The 22183-nt window shown below is 38.5% G+C and overlaps 1 long non-coding RNA gene across 2 annotated transcripts in view; it reads left to right on the forward strand.

The window, feature by feature from the left end:
* The first annotated feature begins 552 nt into the window (after positions 1-552).
* The window catches only part of LOC129035400 (uncharacterized), a 206838-nt gene continuing 185207 nt past the window's right edge, over positions 553-22183 (forward strand). For both annotated transcript variants that reach the window (XR_008502185.1, XR_008502184.1), the window contains exons 1-2: positions 553-844; positions 1840-1938. This is a non-coding gene — a long non-coding RNA (uncharacterized LOC129035400). The remainder of the gene's footprint in view (positions 845-1839; positions 1939-22183) is intronic.

Below are 22183 nucleotides of genomic sequence, written 5' to 3' on the forward strand. Positions count from 1 at the left end.
CACACCTTTCTCCCACCCCCACCCAGGCAAAAGTAGACACAAAAGAAGACGGAATTACAGAAGAAGTCACATAACATTATTGCCTACAACTGACTGTTTACCTTTATGGTATGAGGCTACCACTTCTCCTGTTGTCTTTCTCAGTTTCTCCCCAACCTCCCCTTTTCCCTAGTTTATAAGACAGGAGAAAAAGGGAGAAAGCAAAAAGTTGGAAAGAAACAGAAGTAAGATAAATAGCTAGACGACCTTGGCACCACCACCTGGCCCTGGTGGCTATTAACCCCTGACCAAAACTACTGGTGTTATCTGTAAATTCCAGACATTGTATGAGAAAGCACTGTAAAACTTTTTGTTCTGTTAGCTGATGTATGTAGCCCCCAGTCACGTTCCTCACGCTTACTTGATCTATTATGACTTTTTCACATAGACCCCTTAGAGTTGTAAGCTCTTAAAAGGGCTAGGAGTTTCTTTTTCGGAGTCTGCCAACACTCCCGGCCGAATAAAAAACCTCTTCCTTCTTTAATCTGGTGTCTGAGGAGTTTTGTCTGCGACTCGTCCTGCTACACCTTGAATACTTGAAGACCAGAATGAAGATTCGTGGGGTGAAGAATTACAGCCTTAGCAGGGAGCAGGCCTCAGTGCATCAGCTTTCAGCTAGGCATGCCTGCCAATGTTCTCACTGAATCAGCTTTCAGCTGGGCATGCCTGCCAGTGTTCATCGTCCTCCTGGGATACGGAAGGCACCATGATAGACATCTGGGCAAGTCGACAGGAAGGTGGATATCCAAATCTCTCTCTTTGCAATGAGTTTCCAGCTAGATGGAGGAGAGAGTAATAAAACTCAGTAAGTGTGGGAAAGATTAAAATGCATGTTGTGATATACCACAGGAAATCAGAGGAGAGGTTCATTCTAAGGGGAATAGTGGAAACGTCAGTGAGAACATACCATCCGGGTGGTTCTTGCAAGATGATGTGGAAGAGAAAAGGTAAAGATTGAGCAAAACAGTGCATGAGCAAAGGATGCAATGTGAGATGGTCTGAACAGTTTAAAAGAATAACCTGGGCCGGGCATGGTGGCTCATGCCTGTAATCCCAGCACTTTCGGAAGCCAAGGCGGGTGGATCACAAGGTCAGGAGTTCGAGACCATCCTGGCTAACACGGTGAAACCCCGTCTCTACTAAAAATACAAAAAATTAGCCGGGCATGGTGGTGCGCGCTTGTAGTCCCAGCTACTCGGGAGGCTGAGGCAGGAGAATCGCTTCAACCCGGGAGGCAGAGGTTGCAGTGAGCCGAGATCGTGCCACTGCACTCCAGCCTGGGCGACAGAGAGAGACTCTCTCTCTCAAAAAAAAACAAAAAAGCAAAAAAAAGAATAAGCCAAGGGAATGAAAGTACTTTCTGTAGCTGGAGCACAGGATGTCTAGACAGAAGGATTTGGAAAGAAACACAGGATACTAGATTTGGACCAGATCATTCAGGTCCTCAAGACCTTGAAAATAAAGCTACAGGTTTTAATATTATTATACTGCAGGCCATTGAAGATAATGCACTTGTTTTGTATTGTTTTTGTTTTTCAGAAGACAGAGTATTAACTTTTTTTTCGGGTTGTAGAATTCATCAATTCCATAACCATTTTTGAATGAGTATTATAGGTCAAAGACTTCTCTAAAAAGATGGATATGGTCTCTTCTGTCATGGGTCTTACATTCTGTGTGAGGAGACAAGCAATAACTACATACAATGAGCACAATAATTGAAGTGATTATATGAGAATTAAAGGGGTGGGCTATTGACAACTGCAGACACCATGGTAATTAATGGCCTTTGATTTGTAACAGGAGCTGAGATTCCTGACTTCACAGATCCCTGAGGAGATGTTTACTAAAGGGAATCTTCTGGCCACCGTTACCTTCCTCCGTACTTACCTGCCTCATGGAGTAAGAATGACTAAATTCTTGATTACACAGGGAAAATCACATCTTGGATTAATACTTTCCTGTTTTTATTCTTCACTACAACTTGCATGATATTCACATAATTTTTTCTCTTCTGCTTCCTCCGTGCAATAAGCTGCTCAGGCAGCCTTTGGTCTTAAGAGCTTGTTTGTATCTGAGAACAAGTTAAGGCTTTACACTGGTAGTAAGTTTAAGTCATGCCAAAAAGGGGTAGAATGCAGATTCTCCTAGTCTCAAGACAAGCCAGGTTTTTTTGTTTGTTTTTTAAAAAAGCAGAAACTTTCATTGCTCTCTCTGATCTGAAACCAGATGAGGCTGTCTACTCTGAGTGGCCAGGTCTTCTGTAATTTGTAACTGAAATGCAGGTTACTTGCTCACTGCACGTACAGTCCAATTAACAAGAGGGAAATCTGATTCAAAATAAGTGAATTTATTCCGAAGCTAGCTTGGGGGGAGGGGCACAAAGCATCCCCCCTTTGAATGTGCTGCTTCTTCTTTGTTGCAAAAAGTGGGCATTTTCATAGGGTAAGGGAGGAAATGAGCAAGGGCAGGCGTCCCACTGCTTCTGGTCAGTTACCTACCAGGCAGTTGAGCTGGCACCTTCCTGTGCAGAGTTAAGTTGTAAAAGTAGCCAAGTGGTCATGCTTTCGACGTGCTGTCCTGGTGGGTGTGAGTTCCTAGGTCACTCCTGGAGGATGGCAGTTCTGAGGCACGCCGCTGGAGGTGAGAGTTCCATGGGGACATGCTTTGGTCTGTAAATCCACCGTCAGCTCTGGAGGAGATATCTGTCTTGGAGCACAAAGTTAGAGGAACTTGCTGTGTAGGCAATGTCCTGTGAGAGAGAGGTGAGAGATTATATATGCATTTCAGCAGAGCTAAGCAGAAAGCAGAGAGCCAGGGAAAGGAGAAAACAGAGTGAGAGGGAAAAACATAATTAAACCACCCGTAGGAAAATAGGGGGAACTTGGGGCCAGGGGCAGTGGCTCACGTCTGTAATCCCAGCACTTTGGGAGGCCAAGGCAGGCGGATCATGAGGTCAGGAGTTCGAGAGCAGCCTGGCCAACATGGTGAAACCCCGTCTCTACTAAAAATACAAAAATTAGCTAGGTGTGGCGGCAGGTGCCTGTAATCCCAACTACTCGGGAGGCTGAGGCAGGAGAATCGCTTGAACCTGGGAGGTGGAGGTTGCAGTGAGCTGAGATCGTGCCACTGTGCTCCAGCCTGGGCAACAAGAGCAAAACTCCATCTTAAAAAAAAAAAAGAAAAAAGAAAAAGAAAAATGGGGTATTTGGTTACATTTTAAGAACCTAAAAATCTAGAATTTCATGCAAAACTCTTAATTTTCAAGTTGGTAATTAATTTTCAAATGTAAACATATTGTGGTTCGCAAAGAACAATAAGATCAATCAACCACTAAAGGCAAAAATAGAGAGTAAGGAAGAATCCACACTAAGAAGCATGAAGACTTGATTAGAGACATAAGCTGAAGAAAGGAGATGTGTTCAGTGTTTACTGCCATGTGCCAAGCAGGGGCTGGTGAAGACAATGGCAATGTGAACAGATAGGAGGAAGGCAGTATCTGGTAAATTAGAGCCGATGACATATGAGTCCAAAGGAGAAAAGAGGACACTGAACCCAAGCTTGATGATTGGGAGAATGGTGGTCCTGTGACTTGCTCCACTGAAGCCAAAGACAGAACAGATCTAAGGGATGGTGATCTTTGAGCAAGCTCGTTTCCCTCACACATTCCAGCGCTGTGTTTCACGCCAGGCTTTGGGATTGAATGATACCCCTGGATCAGGTTCACTGGCGCCCCCTGCTGGCACAGAGCAACACAAAGACTTCGAAACTGGACACGCTGATAAATTTATGAAATCTCCACAAACTAGGGAACACGGGCTGGGCGCGGTGGCTCACGCCTGTAATCCTAGTAATTTGGGAAGCCGAGGCAGGCGTACTCGAGGTCATGAGATCGAGACTAGCCTGGCCAACATAGTGAAACCCCATCTCTACTAAAAATACAAAAAATTAGCCGGGCGTGGTGGTGGGCGCCTGTAGTCCCAGCTACTCGGGAGGCTGAGGCAGGAGAATCGCTTGAGGCCCGGAGGCGGAGCTTGCAATGACCAGAGATCGCGCCACTGCACTGCATCCTAGGCGACAGAGCGAGACTTCGTCTCAAAAACAAAACAAAACTACTAGAGAACATGTTATTAAATAATAGAAAGAATGCCCATCTGATAAAGGTACAAAACTGACCTTAAAATGACTTAGCACTGGAAAAAAAAAAAAAGAGGCTGCAAATTTTTGGTTACTGAAGAGCCTTTTAAATAAGATTGTATTAAAACAGTGGGTAGATCTCTCCAAAGCAGAACAAGAAAACCCCTAGTCTTCCTCCTAACTAAATGATTATATGATTTTATGAGTGAGGATTAAGTTCTGCTTTTAAATATAATTGCTGGGCAATATGAATATAAACCAAATATGTAAAATTTAAGATAAAAATATCAATATTCCCAATTCTATAAAATTTGTGTCAACTAATTGCAGATAATAAAATATTTTACGTATTTTTTAGAAGAAGATAATAGGCATAACAACTATTGTGAAATTATCCAAATTTGTACTCTTAGTTGCCAATTTTCAGTTCTTTAGAAAGTGCAATTATTCTTAGCAGTGAGAAACATGAGTCTCACAGGGTACATTTAAGTCTTCACTTTGATTTACAAGCTCTAGTGTTAATTAAACGAATGCCAACTATGCTAATCGTCTGGAAATCCTTTGACAAATACTGATAGAAATGACAGGTCTGGCACATAAACATACAGATGGAGCCTTGCCTGATTTTTAAGAGGCGTTTTACAGATTTGGCCATATAATACTCATTCTATAACTATTCATTTTATTCTGGAAAATGTTGTCTATAAAGTTTTGGAGAGAAATTGCTCTGTAGAACAAATTGACATTTCACAGGAATAAGTCCACTATTGCTAAGAAAAGTGGTACTGGGGATGGAGCCCCAAAATGGCAGAGGCAAACACAGTCCTATCAAGCTCTCCCATTCCCCTATGTACACACTAGTATAGACTTAGTCTGTCTTTAGGAACAACATTTTTACTGACCTGCTTTCTAAGTTGTTGGTCCCGCCTCTTCCCTGGGATCTACATATCAGGGTAGTTTCATAATTGTCTGTTGCCTCAGTTATGTGTTAAAAGTAAGCATGTTCACTGAATGATGATTTTATTTTTTAAACAACCTCATCTTTTACCGTACCATCAGTTATATTAAATATGATATTTAAGATTTTAAAAGTGGAGTTAGAAAGCTACATACTGAGAGGTGAAGCCAGCTGGGCTTCTGAGTCGTGTGGGGACTTGGAGAACTTTTCTGTCTAGCTAGAGGGTTATAAACGCACCAATCAGCACTCTGTGTCTAGCTAAAGGTTTGTAAATGCACCGATCAGCACTCTGTAAAAACGGACCAATCAGCACTCTGTAAAATGGACCAATCAGCACTCTGTAAAATGGGCCAATCAGCAGAACGTGGGCAGGGCCAAATAAGGGAATAAAAGCTGGCCACCAGAGCCAGCAGCAGCAACCAGTTTGGGTACCCTTCTCTGTGGAAGCTTTCTTTCATGCTTCACAATAAATCTTGGCTGCTGCTCACTCTTTGGGTCTGCACGGCCTTTATGAGCTGTAACGCTCACAGTGAGAGTTGGTGGCTTCATTCTTGAAGTCAGCGAGACCAAGAATCCACCAGAAGGAATAAGTTCCAGACAGAATACAATATATTGGGTGAGCAGATCATGGCCCTTAAGTCAGGAAAGCTTGTATTTAATCCCGGGTGTGCCATTTACTAAATGTATGATTAGTTGTATTATATATACACACACACGTATTTTTTGAGACAGAGTCTCGCTCTGTCACCCAGGCTGGAGTGCCGTGGTGCAGTCTCGGCTCACTGCAACCTCCGCCTCCCGGGTTCAAGTGATTCTCCGGCCTCAGCTTACCAAGTAGCTGGGGCTGCAGGCATGAGCCACCATATCCAGCCTTTTTTTTTTTTTGGATTTTTAGTAGAGACAGGGTTTTGCCACATTGGCCAGGCTGGTCTCAAACTCCTGACCTCAGACGATCTGCCTGCCTCAGCCTCCCAAAGTGCTGGGATTACAGGCATAGGCCATTGCACTCAGCCGTATCTTTTAATTTTAATACACAAATGTATTTTCAAGCTAATAAATTTGAATAAAAACAAAATAGTAAAGTTAATATAAATATTAAACTTTTTACACAAAGAATTGGTTCTTTAAAAAGGTTAACAAAATTGAGAAATCTTTGCTAGAATGATTAAGGAAGAAAGAAAACAAAAAACTGAAAATCAGAAGTGAAAGGAGACATTACTACCAATTTTGCAGAAATAAAAAGGATTGTAAAAAAGTACTGTGAACAATTGTATACCAACAAACTGAACATCTTAGGTGAGATGGACAAATTCCTAGAAAGACACAAATGGCCAAGATTGAATCATGAAGAATCAGAATATCTCAACAGACTTACAGTAAGGAAATTAACTCTGTAATAACCTCCCAGCGAAGAAAAGCTAAGGGCTAGATGGCTTCACTGGATAATTGTAGCAAACATTTAAAGAACAATTAAAACAAATCCTTCTCAAACGTAATAAAAAGCCAAATGGAGGGAGTACTGCCAAACTCAATCTACGAGACCAGATTTACCCTGATACCAAAATCAGACAAATACACTACAAGAAAAGAAAGTACAGACCAATATCCCTGATTAATACTGATGCAGAAATCTTCAAGAAAATACTAGCAATCAGAATTCACAACACATTAAAAGGATTTTACATCATGACAAAGTGGGCTTTAGTCCTGGAATGCAAGAATGGTTCAATATATGAAAATCAAAGTAATGCCCTACATTCACAGAATGAAGGACAAAAACCATGTGATTATCTCAACTGATGCAGAAAGAAAAAATTTGACAAGATGCTCTATTACAAAACACTCAACAACTAGTAATAGAAGGAAACTTTGTCAACACAGTAAGGGCCAAATATAAACACCCCACAACTAACATCGTACTCAGTGGTTAAAGACTGAACGGTCTCCCTCGAAGATCAAGAGGAGCGAGACAAGGATGCCCTCTTTCACCATTTCTGTTCTACTTAGGATTAGAAGTCCTACCTGGAGTAATTAGGCAAGAAAAAGAAATAAAAGTCATCCACATGAGAAAGGAAGAAGTAAATTTATCTCTGTTCACAGATCACATAATCTTATGTGTAGAAAACCATAATTATTACATAAAAATGAATTTAGCAAAGTTGCAGAATTCAAAATCAACACACAAAAATCAATTGCATTTCTATGTATTAATGATGAATAACCCAAAGGAAATTAAGAAAATTCAATTTACAATAGCATTAAAAAGAATAAAACACTTAAGAACAAACTTAACCACCGAGGCAAAAGACTTGTACACTGAAAACTATAAAAGAAATATATACATAAGTGGAAAGACATCAATATTCATGAATTAGAAGACTTATATTGTTAAGATATTAGTGTTCCCCAAAATGATCTACAGATTCAATGCAATCCCTATCAAAATCTCAACCTTTTTTGCAGACATAGAAGAATTCATTGTTAAATTCAAATGGAAATTAAATGAATCTATAATAGCCAAAATAATCTTGAAATAGAAAAACAAGGTTAGAGGTCTCGTACTTCATGATTTAAAAACTCACTGCAAATTTACAGTAATCAAAACAGTGGTTATTGTCATAAAGACAGGAGTATAGACCAACAAAATGGAATAGAGAGCCTAGAAATAAACCTTCACATACATGGTCAAATGATTTCAACAAGGGTGCCAAGAACATTCAATAGGGAAAGGGCAGTCTTTTCAACCAGTGGTCCTGAGAAAACAAGATAACCACATGCAAAAGAGTTAAGTTGAACCATTACCGCAGACTATATACAAAAAGTTAACTAAAAATGGATCAAAGACCTAACCCATAAGAGATAAAACTCTAAAAGTCTTAAACAAAAATATAAGGGGAAAGCTTCGTGACACTGGATTTTGCATTGATTATTTGGATATGACAATACAAGCATAGATAACGAAGAAAAATAAGTAAATTGGACTACACCAAAGTTAAAAACTTCTGTGCAAAACAGGCTATAATCAACAGAGTGAAAAGGCAAGCCATAAAATGGGAAACATTTGCAAATAATATAACTGATTAGAGTTATTATTCAGAATATATAAAGAACTCTTACCACACACACACACACACACAACCTAATTAAACCATTGACAAAGGCCTTGAATAGACATCTCTACAAAAAAGATACACACATAGCTAATAAGCACATGAAGAGATGCTTGATATCACTAATTGTTAGAGAAATGGAAGTCAAAACCCTGACTGGCAAAACACTGAGACACCACTTTATACCCATTAGGATTGCTACTATTAAAAAAAATCAGAAAATAACAAGCATTGGCAAGGATGTGGATAAACTGGAAAACTTTTGCATTTTTGGTGGGAGATAAAATGGTGCAGCCACTATGGAAAACAGTATGGTGGTTACTCAAAAAATTAAAAATAGTATTACCATATGATGCAGTGATTTCACTTCTGGGTATATATCAAAAATAATTAAAATGAAGCACTTGTACAGATATTTTTGCACCTATGTTCATAAGCAGCATTACTAACAATAGTCAAAAGGTGGAAGTACGCCAAGTGTTCATTGCTGGCGGAATAAACAAAATATGACATTTACTTACAATAAAATATTTTCAGCCTTAAAATGGAAGGAAATTCTGACACATGCTACAACTGTAGGTCATTATGTTGAGTGAAATAAGCCAGTCATAAAAGGATAAATACTGTATGATTCTGAAACAGACCCAATAGTCCCATTTTTAAAAATTTTTTGATGAACATAGAAATTGACCCCTTTGGTATTAAAGTTTGAAACTTATATTTGTTTTTTCTGAGTTCCTTCTTCAGGAAATGACCTTCAGGCCTCTCAAAAAAAAGTATTAAAGAACTGAAACTCACCCAGTTACCACATCCAGACAGTGAGATGCCAGACCCCTCATTCATCAAGATCGCTCCCTTGCCCCTCATGAGTTCCTGTTTCCTTACACATTGTTACATTCCTTCCCTGCTATATAAACTCCTAGTTGTAGTTGGTCAGAGAGATGGATTTGAGACTCAGTTCCCATCTCCTCGGCTGCAGCACCTGATTAAAGCCTTCTTCCTTGGCAATACTCATCGTCTCAGTTCTTGGCTTTCTGTGCAGCCAGTAGAAGAACCTAGACTGAACTGGTGTTTCACTAATCATCCCACTTACACACTGTACTTAGAGTAGTCACATTCATAGAGACAGAAAATAGAATGGGGGTTGTCAGCAGCTGGTGGAGAGGCAATGGTGATTTCTTGTTTAATGGTTAGAGTTTCAGTTTTACAAGATTAAAAGGGTTCTGGAGATGGATATTGATGATGGTTGCACAACAATGTAATGTTGTTCACTGAACTGTACTTTTAGAAATGGTTAGGATGATAATTTATATAATTTTTTTTTTTTTTGAGTTGGAGTCTCTGTCACCCAGGCTGGAGTGAAGTGGTACCATCTTGGCTCACTGCAACCCCCACCTCCTGGGTCAAGAGATTCTCCTGCCTCAGCTTCCCGAGTAGCTGGGATTACAGGCTACCACCTGTGGGATTACGGGCCACCACGCCCGGCTAATTTTTGTATTTTAGTTAGAGATGGGGTTTCACCATGTTGGCCAGGCTGATCTTCAACTCCTGACTTCATGATCCACCCGCCTTGACCTCCAAAGTGCTGGGATTACAGGCATGAGGCACTGCACCTGGCTTATAACTTTTTTTTTTGAGACAGAGTCTCACTCTGTCGCCCAGACTGGAGTGCAGTGGTGCGATCTCAGCTCACTACAACCTCTGCATCCCGGGTGCAAGTGATTCTCCTGCCTCAGCCTCCCGAGTAGCTGGGACTACAGGCACCTGCCACCACATCTGGCTAATTTTTGTATTTTTAGTAGAGGCAAAGTTTCATCATTTTGCCCAGACTGTTCTCAAACTCCTGACCTCAGATAACTTATGTAACTTTTATATAGGTATATTTTATCACACTTAAAAATATTAACACATCTTAAGAAATTCAGCCAACACAGATTGCTGAGACGGCATGGAGGTATGGAAAGAGCTTTTCCAGCTAGAAAGACCTAAGTTTGAAATGAGACCTAAGTTCTGCTACGTTCTAATGCTATGACCTCAGAGATGTCATAGAGTCACGTTGACACTCAGCTTCCTCATATTATGCGATGACCACTTATAGAGGCATGATGAAGAGTAATTGAGATTATGTTATTTACAGTCTCTGGCACAGCCTGTGGATCTCCACAGGTACACTGCAATGAATCTTCCTTTGCATTTTCCTCAGGTAATAGTAAGGTGTAATTGACTACAAATAGGTTTCTATGCTTTAAATGTAAATATTAATTTCACTTAGATGATCTAATGCAGTTTTTACAGCATGCTATGGTTTACACAATCCTTTATATAGTATTTTATTTTCCTAACTTTTGAGGTAAGTATTACGAATCATATTTTAACAATGGATAATCTGAATATAAAAGAGATTACAGGATTTGATTAAGATCATATATTGCTGTGATTCAGCACCGTATTTTCTTATTTCAATTTCATTGTTATTTATACGGTACAACTAGGAAAGGAAAAAATAATCCAAGCCCTATATTAAACCATACCTGTTCCTGAGTGTCTTCAAAATCATTTTATTTTCCTTCCTAAGATAAAAAAAAAATGATAGAATCCTATGTGCTTGTCTGATGATTCGTAACTTGAAGTCAGGGATTATATCTCCTCTGTTTTTTAGTTTTATTCTATAGCCCATGAATATATTAAGCATTCAATAGACATTTGTTGAATTAAAATGGTATAAACTATTGATCTGAAATACTGCATTTGAAGCTTGGTACTTTATGCATTTTGTTCATATCATTTATGTACTAAATTCAGTTTTTTTTTTATTTTGCATCCTGATTGTGTTTTCATAAACATTTATTCTAATGCTAAAATTTAGTATCAATAAATTATATCTTGGAGAAATAATTTAACAAACTCCTATTTGCTTGGTGTGATTATCAAAACTGCAGAAACTTTGGCAATATAACATAATGGGAAAAAAATTGGACAGGAATCAGAACTAACCTTCATTATGGGTTCCTGGAATAACTCCAATCTATTCAAGTACCCTTGAGCCAAACATTTAAATGCTCCCTGCCTGGATTTCTGCATTTCCCCAATGGAGATGATAATATTTATCTGGCCTACGTTGTAAGCTTCCTTTTTCTAGACCATGATACTCAGTATGACATAGAGGTTCAAATCACTTACTGTTTTCATAACCATAGGCAAACCTCTTCACACTTCCATCTGTAAAGCTGCCTAATAATAGTATCTGTGTTCTAGTTTATCATGAGGATTAAATGAGTTAATATTTATGAGGCGTGTAAAACAGTGTTTGGCATATATGCAAATGTTGGTTAAATTTTATGTGCATAAGTGTGGTGTGTGCACACTTTGAAAAGTATAAAAATATATTTATAATATCAGGTCAATTAATATTTTTTCTCTCTAAATGCTACTCTAGTTATGTATATGCACTTCAAGTACTTGACTTTTAGTTTTCTCATCTGAAAAATTGCATTATCTTTTATTTAACTTGTATTTTTGATCATTGAATGCTCTTACTTACCCCATGCTCAGTAAGACAGATAGAGAAATCTAGCATGAAGCTAGAAATTAAGAAGGTATATTGTTTCTATAAAAAAGAACAATTTTAACTAGGAAAGACAGGAAACAAGAAACATACCATTGAGGCCAACTGGTTTATAAGGTATTGTTACTCAGTCCCAGATTTTAAGGTGCAATTCTCACATATGAATTTTCATAGAGGCCCTTGAAGAAGAGAACAAAGTCTATGAAAATGCAGCCAATAAAAGGTCCTCCCCTTCCTTGAACTACACCCAACCTGACTTCAGATGCAAGCTGCCTTTACTTGGGGATGTGTGTGGCCAAGAGGAAAGAGGGGTTTCCCTTGAGTAGGATAAAACTTTCTCAGCCAACAGCAGAGTCCTCAGATGCTAGTAACTTGCCACCAGTAGCGTACACTGTGTCCAACGTGCAGAGGCAGGTTTGAGTGGAATTCCTAGATAGCTTGTGATCAAAGACTGGTCTCCAGTAAAGAAGACTTGGGATGGGTGGATGGATGGGTGGATAGATAGGTGGATAAATGGATGAACTTAACATTGAGGTATGATTTACTTAACAGTAAAATGTTCAGTTTAATAAGTTTAGGCCAATTAATATTAATTTTGATTAATCTCAAATTGTTTTGCTATAGAGTGTTTTTTTTTTAAGACAGCACTAAGTGTAAAGGAAACTCTTGAGATCATTATGCCAAAGACAAATTTACTCCATAAGATTAGTCCAAATTATCAAGTATATTCCATCATTCTGAATGCTCATAAAACATACTTTGACTTTTATTATTTTAACTGAATATTTGGTGATTTCAAATAAGCAAACGCAAATATAAGAACTTTCACCATGCAGAAATTTCCAAAGTCAAAACCAAATAGAGAGTGTGATAAGTTACATTCATTAGACAGCAATAGACAGGCCCCCCTGTAATGGAATATGGGGTGACTGTGAGGATGCTAAAGAAAAAATGGCCATGATTTTTTATCTAAAGGTGTGCTTAATAAAGTAGGAATAGAAAATAAAGACAAATATGCAATTCCGGGAGTTATGAAAATGTATTCGGGATGTATTTTGAAAACAAACCCAACTGCTAAAATTATGTTGAGTCGACCTGGAAAAGAATTAAGCTGAGATATCTCTTAGTAATACTTTCACATCCAGATTTACGCTTAGATTCATGATGCATTACAACTAATAAAATTATTTAAGTATGAGAAAGAGCAGACCAAGAGGCCATGAAGAAAATATAATTAAATGCAGATTAAAGGGGCAGGGTTCTGGTTTGGCAGACACTTACACTTCAAAGACTGGAACATTCTCTTTAATAATACTTCAGTTATCTAATAAAAATGATCGTTTGGAAATCATGCTGGTCACTTCTATCTAGCTCAAGTGTCAATGTTCTGTATACACTGGGTACTTTATTCACACTGAATTGCTTTTATACATCAAGAAAGGTGTTAACTCTTGCTCTTCTTAAAATGGACTGTGGTGATTAATTCTGATGCCTGGAAGCAAATAAGTAAGTCTTTGAAATATTCATTTTATTTATACAGACTTAGATGTCTACTTTTTAGGAAAATCACACTTAAATACCCCTTTCACTTTCGTACATATTTGACATGGTTTGGTATCAACTGTTACTCAGATTATATAGAAATATTTTGTTGCAATGAATTGATCCAATTTCCTTAAAGGAAGGAGCAACAATGGATTATTTCAAGAAGAACGTTATGTAATAGTCCATGCTAATGAACTTTAAAAAAAAATCATTAATACAGGCATGTTAATAGCAGTGTGGATTTTGGTAATCAGCTAGCATAATTAGTCCAGAATTATATGGACTTTTTAAGTAATAAAATTTACTGGAAACTTAAATGTAATTAATTAAAAGTTTGGTTTAGTTACAAATATGATTAAAGCATTTCTCTCTAATTTGTACTTAAATTTGCATTATTATATGCAAAACATACCAAAATTTGGACATTTAAGTGTCATTTATTCTGAAAAAAGTACTTATACTTTTATAGTAAAAAACATACCAATATGGGACATGGGAGATAAAAATTGATCACCCAGTAGTTAAAGGGAAAAGCTCTCTAAGAAAAAAAGTAAATTTAATTGTCATATAATCAGAATATATATGAGCATTTTGGAGTTCTTGTTTTCCTATTAACTAAGGTAGAATTTTACAGGTTTGTAGACCAAGGCTTCATCTCCATGAATGTGGCCCCATGATTAAGAAGGCTTGGGGTTGGACAGACCCAGTCCTGCTATTTGTTAGTTGTGTAACATCAGACATGCTCAAAGCTTCAACTTACTCATTTTGGGGAATAATAATAATTACTAAGACTGGTAAGGGCCGAGCTCGGTGGCTCACACCTGTAATCGCAGCACTTTGGGAGGCCGAGGCAGGTGGATCACGAGGTCAGGAGATCCAGACCATCCTGGCTAACACGGTGAAACCCCGTCTCTACTAAAAATACAAAAAATTAGCCGGGCGTGGTGGCGGCGCCTGTAGTCCCAGCTACTCGGGAGGCTGAGGCAGGAGAATGGCATGAATCCGGGAGGCAGAGCTTGCAGTGAGCCAAGATCGCACCACTGCACTCCAGCCTGGGCGACAGAGTGAGACTCAATCTCAAAAAAAAAAAAAAAAAAAAAACTTGTGAGGGTAATAATAAATATATGTGAATTAAATAAAAATATGTTTTAAATGTCATCAGTTATTTTATATTTCTTAATAAATTTCTCTTTTGTCAATTTCATTATTCAGCAAATGCAGAAACTTAGAGTTTCTGCTGTTTGGAGTAATGTAGCGTATTTTATCATATGGCAAGTGCTACCAGAGAGAAGTAGGATTATTATTTATTGTGGTTTTTGCACAACGAGAGGCCCATGCAAGGAGTTTTATTCAGCATGGCTCCTCTTTGATTCCTGTCACACCTAGTCACAATGAAGGTGGTTTGCAAAAAAGTAGAAGAAATAAAAGAAAAACAAAACAAAAACTCTTCTTGCCAAGATTTCTAAAGTAATGAAGAAATAATATCACTTGTAAAAGGGGTTTCTAAAATTACCTGTCTGGAACAGAAGAAAGCAAGAGTCCGGTACCCCTATCAAATCAATTGGTTTAACATGTTTTCCCTTTTAAAGTAAAATAATAATTTAAGTAATAAATACAAATTTTTATTTATATAGTGCCATTTTTAGTATAGTATCATTTTTCTACTGGGATTTTATAGTTTAATAGACATTCATCATTAGTGTGCTAAGTTTCAAATCCTGGCCCTGCTCTATATTTTTTGGTTGGTTTGTTTGGATATTATTACCATAAAAACAAAAACAGGCTTGCAATGGCTACAGATTCATAGAAGATTATTAGAAATAAAAGTTTATTTTTTGTCATAGCAAAATATATTTTTCTTTAAGAGAAAAAAGTTTTTATCTAAATATTATCAAATTTATTACTTTCATCACTTACATAAGTTAACCACTTCATATGCATCTGTATGTCTCAGTAGAGACAACCAACTTCAACATTAATGTGTTTTATTTTCTCAAAGTTTGACTTCAGACAAAAATTATAAAACTAGAAGATAGTAATATTTAAGGATGCCTTCCTAAAATTATCTTAAGTACATCAAGTATTTCCAAAAAATGTTTTTCTTCTGAGGGTTTTGTATGCTGGTAAGAAATATTTTTGGAACAGAATAGAGAAGGATTAAGTGAAAAATAAATGTCCCTTTTTACTCTTATTCCAGTTCTCAGAGGAAACAGTTTCTTGCATGGACTTCCAGTTATTTTCTATACATAGAAAGTATGTTATATATAACAATGTAAAATTTATCATGAATGAACTACTCTATAAACACTCTGACAGTTACTTTTTAAGTTAAACAATATCTCGAATATCTCACATATCTATACTCTCACAAGTATTACATATATATTACATACATACTTGCCTAATTAGTTTTTGGTGACAATATATTGTATTATTATATGAATGTACCATAATTTTTAATAACAAGTCTCTTTGCAAGTGTAGCTCTAGCTTCTATTAGGAGTGAAATCCCTGGATAAAATATAACTTGTCTCCAAAGCTGATTCTCCAAAGCTGTTTCAATTTCCATTCCCACATATCAATAGAATAATTGCCCATTGTCCCACAACCTGTTTAACATGGTCACGCAGCAGGATTCTGACTTTGCCAAATGGCTCACTTCAATAAGCTTAATGAATGTTTAAATGAATGGATCTCAATTTATAAATGAGGATTACCATCTTCTCATACACGACTACTGAATGTATCTCACTTTCTGAATGGGAATCATCTTCTCATATACTACCACTCTTTTTTTTTTTTGAAACAGGGTCTCACTCTGTTGCCCAGGCTAGAGTGCAATGGCATGATCATAGCCCACTGCAGCCTTGAACTCCTGGGCTCAAGCTACCCTCCCACCTCAGCCTCCTGAGTAGCTAGAACTACAGGTGTGAGCCACCATGCCCAGCTAATCGTGTGTTTGTTTGTTTGTTTGTTTTAGAGAACACCAGGCTGGTCTCGAACTCTTGGGCTCAAGTGATCCGCCTGTCTCAACTTCCCAAAGTGCTGGGAATCAGGCATGAGCCACTGTGCCCACCCTTATACTACTTTTTTTTTTTTGAGATGGAGGCTTGCTCTGTTACCCAGGCTGGAGTGCAGTGGTGCAATCTCTTCTGACTGCAACCTCCACCTCCCAGGCTCAAGCGATTCTCCTGCCTAGCCTCCCGAGTAGCCTGGATTATAGGCGTGCACCACCATGCCTGGCTAATTTTTGTATTTTTTTATAGTAGAGATGGGGTTTCACCATGTTGGCCAGGATAGTTTTGAACACCTGATCTCAAATGATCTGCCCGCCTCGGCTTCCCAAAATGCTGGGATTATAGGTGTGAGCCACTGCGCCCGGCCCCCTTATACTACTTTTATACGTCTTGCCTGGTTTTTCTTCTGACCAGATTTATAATTAAATAACTGTTTTTTTTTTTTCTTACTGACTTTCATGAAATTTTAATTTATCAGGAAATTAGTTCTGTTGTTAATATATGTTGTACATATTTACTCTAATTTATCTCTTTTAAAATGTTTTGTTTTTTGGCCAGACGTGGTGGCTCATGCCTGTAATCCCAGCAATTTGGGATCACCTGAGGTCAGGAGTTCACGACCAGCCTGGCCAACATGGCGAAACCCCGTCTCTACTAAAAACAAAAAATTAGCCGGGCGTAATGGTGCCCGCCTGTAATCCCAGCTACTCCGGGGGCTGAGGCGGAAGAACCATTTGAACCCGGGAGGTGGAGGTTGCAGTGAGCCGAGACCTCACCACTGCACTCCTGCCTGGGTGACAGAGCAAGACCCTGTCTCAAAAAAAAAAAGGTTCATTTTTTAATATATAGATACTTTAGTGGGACATAGGGATGATTTAGGGCACTTCAATTTGGGTCTATTTTTTCTTTCTTTTAAGTTCTGGGATACATGTGCAAAACGTGCAGGTTTGTTACATAGGTATACACGTGCCATGGTGGTTTGCTGCACTCATCAACCCCTCATCTACATTAGGTATTTCTCCTAATGCTATCCCTCCCCTAGTCCCCCAACTTCTGACAGGCCCCAGTGTGCGATGTTCCCCTCCCTGTGTCCATGTGTTCTCATTGTTCAACTCCCAATTATGCGTGAGAACATGCGGTGTTTGGTTTTCTGTTCCTGTGTTAGTTTGCTGAGAATGATGGTGTCCAGCTTCATCCATGTCCCTGCAAAGGACATGAACTCATCCTTTTGTATGGCTGCATAGTATTCCCTGGTGTATATGTGCCACATTTTCTTTATCAAGTCTATCAGTGGTGGGCACAGCGACTTGGGTCTGTTTTCTAGGGACACATCTCTCTGCAGATTGTTACAGCCTCATTTGGTTTGCGCAGATTGCCCTCAGACAAAATGTCAGCATGTCTCTCAATGAAGCTCTTTAATCCACAGCCTTTTTTTTTTCAACTCAGTTGTTTCTGGTCGGTGCAAAGCTGACTGCAGTTTTTCTTCTCTATTCAATGTTTGTAATTTTTCTTCTCTGTGCTTGACCTCTAAATTAGGATTTGTGTTGAAGTAAAGAATTGTAATAACCTGCGGAGTCGCGCTTACATCTGGATGCTCCCTCTTTCTCTTTCTCTCTCAGAATGGAGTACTCCAGAGCAATGTTCTCCACTTCTCCCACGGCGTCATCGCACCCCTAAGTCTCTCCTCTAATTAGGATATTCTTCTCTGGGTTCTCAGGTCCCTGGAGGTCGCAGGGACATTGATGCCATGTTCAGGGTCTAAAAGGTAAGGTTTTTGTGCTTTGTGCTTCTTCACTTTGGCCCAGATGTCCTTGTATTTGTCAGATATTTTTCACAGTGATTCCTGCAGGATTTTAAAATCAGTTCTCTCACCTGTTTTTACTCTTTTTGTCTACATAGGGGATATCAGAGACAGGATATAAATAGTAATATTTTATTCTTTCAGGAAGCTATAAATATATTTAGATTATTACAATTTGTACAGACTCCAAGCAGAAATATAATCACATCATTTATGAGATTTATCTTCATAAATAGATATTTGAATTGGCTTCCAAAATGACCTTAGAGATGTACTTACTTAATGATGGTGGCCTTGATCTTTTTGTGATTAGATGATAGCCCAGCATGTGGCCACAGTAGCAGAAACACATAGTGTGTGCTGGTTAATTGGCTCTACTCGCTTCTTGTATTATTACAGCTTATCTGCTGCTTGTGGACTGGTACATGCTGAGCTTCTCAATAATCAAAGAAGAAATCAGGTGCCAAGTCACAATCCAGACCCAAGAAGTGTCTGCTTTTCTGTTTTCCACATGAAGTCATCATTTAGCATTCTTTTCTTCTTTTTCAATGTTGGAAAAGCCCTTGGTATGTAAAACATGAGTAAAGTTCAAATAGGGTCAAATTCCAGAAGGCAGCACAGAACTTTTCCTCCTAGCCCGGTTACTTTGGCCGTACATGCTTCTATCATCCCATGCAGCTGGGAATGGGGGCTGCCATTTTCATTTTGATCAATCATTCCTCAAAAGGGCATTTAGAGAGTCATTAGTGTCTAGAGTCATGAAATAAGTAGAATAACAGAAGGTAGCATGTCAGAAGACCACGGGCAGCCCCCAGGCTGTATTTGCAGTCTCCGTTCTGCATAATGTGTCCAGTTGGTATGTAATGATGCACGCACATAAGAGAACCAAACACTCAAATGTTTTGGCTATAATCAAAATTATACCTTGAATTTCAATGTACTTATGTCTTTGAAAATGGTATTTTAAGGACCAGAAATGTACAGTGTTCTGTGTTTTCAATACACAAAAATAAACCTTATGCACGTAAATGTAGGCCTCACTGCTGAGCTGTATTCATTCCTACCATGGACCCTGTAAATACTGTAGAACTATCCAAACAACATCTAAACTTCAGTTGTAAAATTCCTAAATCCTAATATTATAAACATTCAACTATTTTGATGGAAAAAATAGGAAGCATGACAATCATTATAAGAGAAAGAAAATATATTTCTCAATAAACACAGATCCCTTAACATGGACACTTTCCTGCAGCTTCCAAAGACACCAGCAGTGGAAGGTTATGAGATTCATCGATGGCTAGGGCTAGTTGCAGGAAGACATTATGATGCTTTGAAGGTTGTCCTGGTCATCTTTATAAAATATATGTCAACCACACCTGCTGAGACTTACAGAGCACTGACAGAGGGTAAGAAACTAGAGAAGGAAAAGCTTTGATAAGATAGCTGAAGATAATCAGAAAAGATGGTAACTAATCAAATAAACATCCTCTTGCGTGCACGATGTCAGGAATGCAGCTCTGGAAACAATGCCTTTGTCATAGTACTGTTAGCCATAGGGTGTGTGCCTTCCTCCTCTTGTGCTTAGTGTTTGGAGAATTTTTGTTCATTTGTTTGAGACAGAGTCTCGCTTTGTCACCCAGGCTGAAGTGCAATGGCACAATTTCGGCTCACTGCAACCTCCACCTCCCGGGTTCAAGCAATTCTCCACCTCAGCCTCCTGAGGAGCTGGGACTACAGGTGCCCACCACCATGCCTGCCTAATTTTTTTGTATTTCTAGTAGAGTTGGGGTTTCACCATCTTGGCCAGGCTGGTCTTGAATTCCTGACCTCGTGATCCACCCTCCTTGGCCTCCCAAAGTGCTGGGATTACAGGTGTCAGCCACTGTGCCCAGCCTGAGAATTTTAAAAAGAAGTAGAAAAGTGCTATTCTTGATTAAGCAGCTGTCATATCAGACACTGGAGAATGTGGCCCAAGCTCACATGGTTCATTTCTGCAACAGCTCTTGCAATCTGTACATTCTTGTCACCACTCTATGGGGAATCAATGAGAATCGTGGCAGGAAAGTACTCTGCGGAATGGTGAGGCAGATACGAACCTGGCCTCAGTGAAACAAAAACTCTCCATTTTTGACGACACTTTACTGGCTCCAGGACTGGAAATTTTCAGGAGTAGTATAGGGAAGGACTAAGGATATCGAGGGTTCTTGGGTGTGCTTGGATGAAATAATACATAGATTGTTGGTCCCGGCTGAATGCAGAAACAAGTGAATACAATAGGGCTTGAAAGCTTAGGAGAAAATGGAGGGAGGCAAGAGGTTGGAGGACTTAGTGGATTCATGGAGAACAAATGGAAATACGGAAGTCAGAAGGAGAGGGATAAGAGGCAAGGCAAAGTAGGTGATGAAATTACCCAAAGTATGACTCTGGGATTGGGTTGCTGAAGAAGAGATAATACATTCTTTAAAGTAAGAGTGGTGAAGTGCTTATCCTATGTGACTTATTAGAGACAGAATCTGAAATATAATTTGGGTTTACATTATGAAATTTAGTGCATTATGCCATAAGAATGCTGTGTCTCCTAATCCATTATATTCATTAAGGTGGAACTTTACATGCGTCTTGGTATCTGAGTATAATTTTATGCAATAAATAACAGAAGTTGTATTCTCATCACTAATTTGGGGTGTGCTGATTTTGTTTCCAAGTTTATAAAATGAAAGTCTTGATTTTTGTTGGTTAAATATTTTGAAAAATTGCAGTTCAAGAGCAAAGTTATGTTTTACTCATCAGTTTTTTGAATGAAGAATTATGTGAATGCGATAACTTTTGTATGAATTTTTAATTTTTAGTAAAGTTACTTATGTTTATTCTCCAAAATATTATCAGTCACATTTATTTAGTGCTCAAGACTACTATCAATTTTTATTTTTTTTAGACGGAGTCTCGCTCTGTCGCCCAGGCTGGAGTGCAGTGGCGCGATCTCAGTTCACTGCAGGCTCTGCCTCCCAGGTTCATGCCATTCTCCCGCCTCAGCCTCCCGAGTAGCTGGGACTACAGGCACCCGCCACCACGCCTGGCTAATTTTTTGTATTTTTAGTAGAGACGGGGTTTCACCGTGTTAGCCAGGATGGTCTCGATCTCCTGACCTCATGATCTGCCTGCCTCCACTCATCTCGGCCTCCCAAAGTGCTGGGATTACAGGTGTGAGCCACCGCACCCGGCCAATATTTTTTAAATTATGAAACTAGGAAACATTGTTTTATTAAAAATATTTTTCTCTAGCTATTCACAAACACTGAAGAATGCAGTTTACTGACATCTTTTTCTGTTTGACAGAAGCCAGTTATTAGTAAGTATAATTATTAGATAAAGTATACTTATTTTCCATGTTTAAAATATGAAAAATATGCAATATAGGTTGGTACCAAGAGGGGAAATCTGCTTCTGATCAAAATTTTATTTTAAATATCATTTTTATTTCTTTTGTCCTAAGTTATATACTTTTTCTTCTATTACTTATTGCAAAGTTACTTTAAAACAAAACAAAATCAAAGAAAGCAATCAACCAAGATTTTAAAAATAATAATAGCAGAATCTCTCCTCAATTCTTTCCTCTTCTCTACTCCATCTTGCCTTCACAGCTTTTTTTTGTTTCCAAAGGTAGTCAAAACATTTTAGATATTTATGCCAAAGGGCATGGATCTGTGATACCGTGGGTCCTGCCAAGCTGAAGGTTTCCTTTGGCCGAGATAAGTTACTGTGGAAGGAAAGTAACTCTTCCAATCCACAGTTCTTAGAAAATTATGCTTTTATACTTTTTAAATTTTAAATGAAATACCCCACAGTTTTCAATGCATACCCAATTCAGAGAACTTGAAATCATTAACATGTTTCCACAGTGATCCCAGTCTGAGAGGACTATGTTATTATGTAAATGCATAGCTTGCTTTCTAGGTAATAAACGATAAAACTCTTCATACCAGAGAATTTGGTCATCGATTTGTTTCTAGA

This window comes from Pongo pygmaeus, chromosome 3 (genome assembly GCF_028885625.2).
Source record: "Pongo pygmaeus isolate AG05252 chromosome 3, NHGRI_mPonPyg2-v2.0_pri, whole genome shotgun sequence".
NCBI classification, from domain to species: domain Eukaryota; kingdom Metazoa; phylum Chordata; class Mammalia; order Primates; family Hominidae; genus Pongo; species Pongo pygmaeus.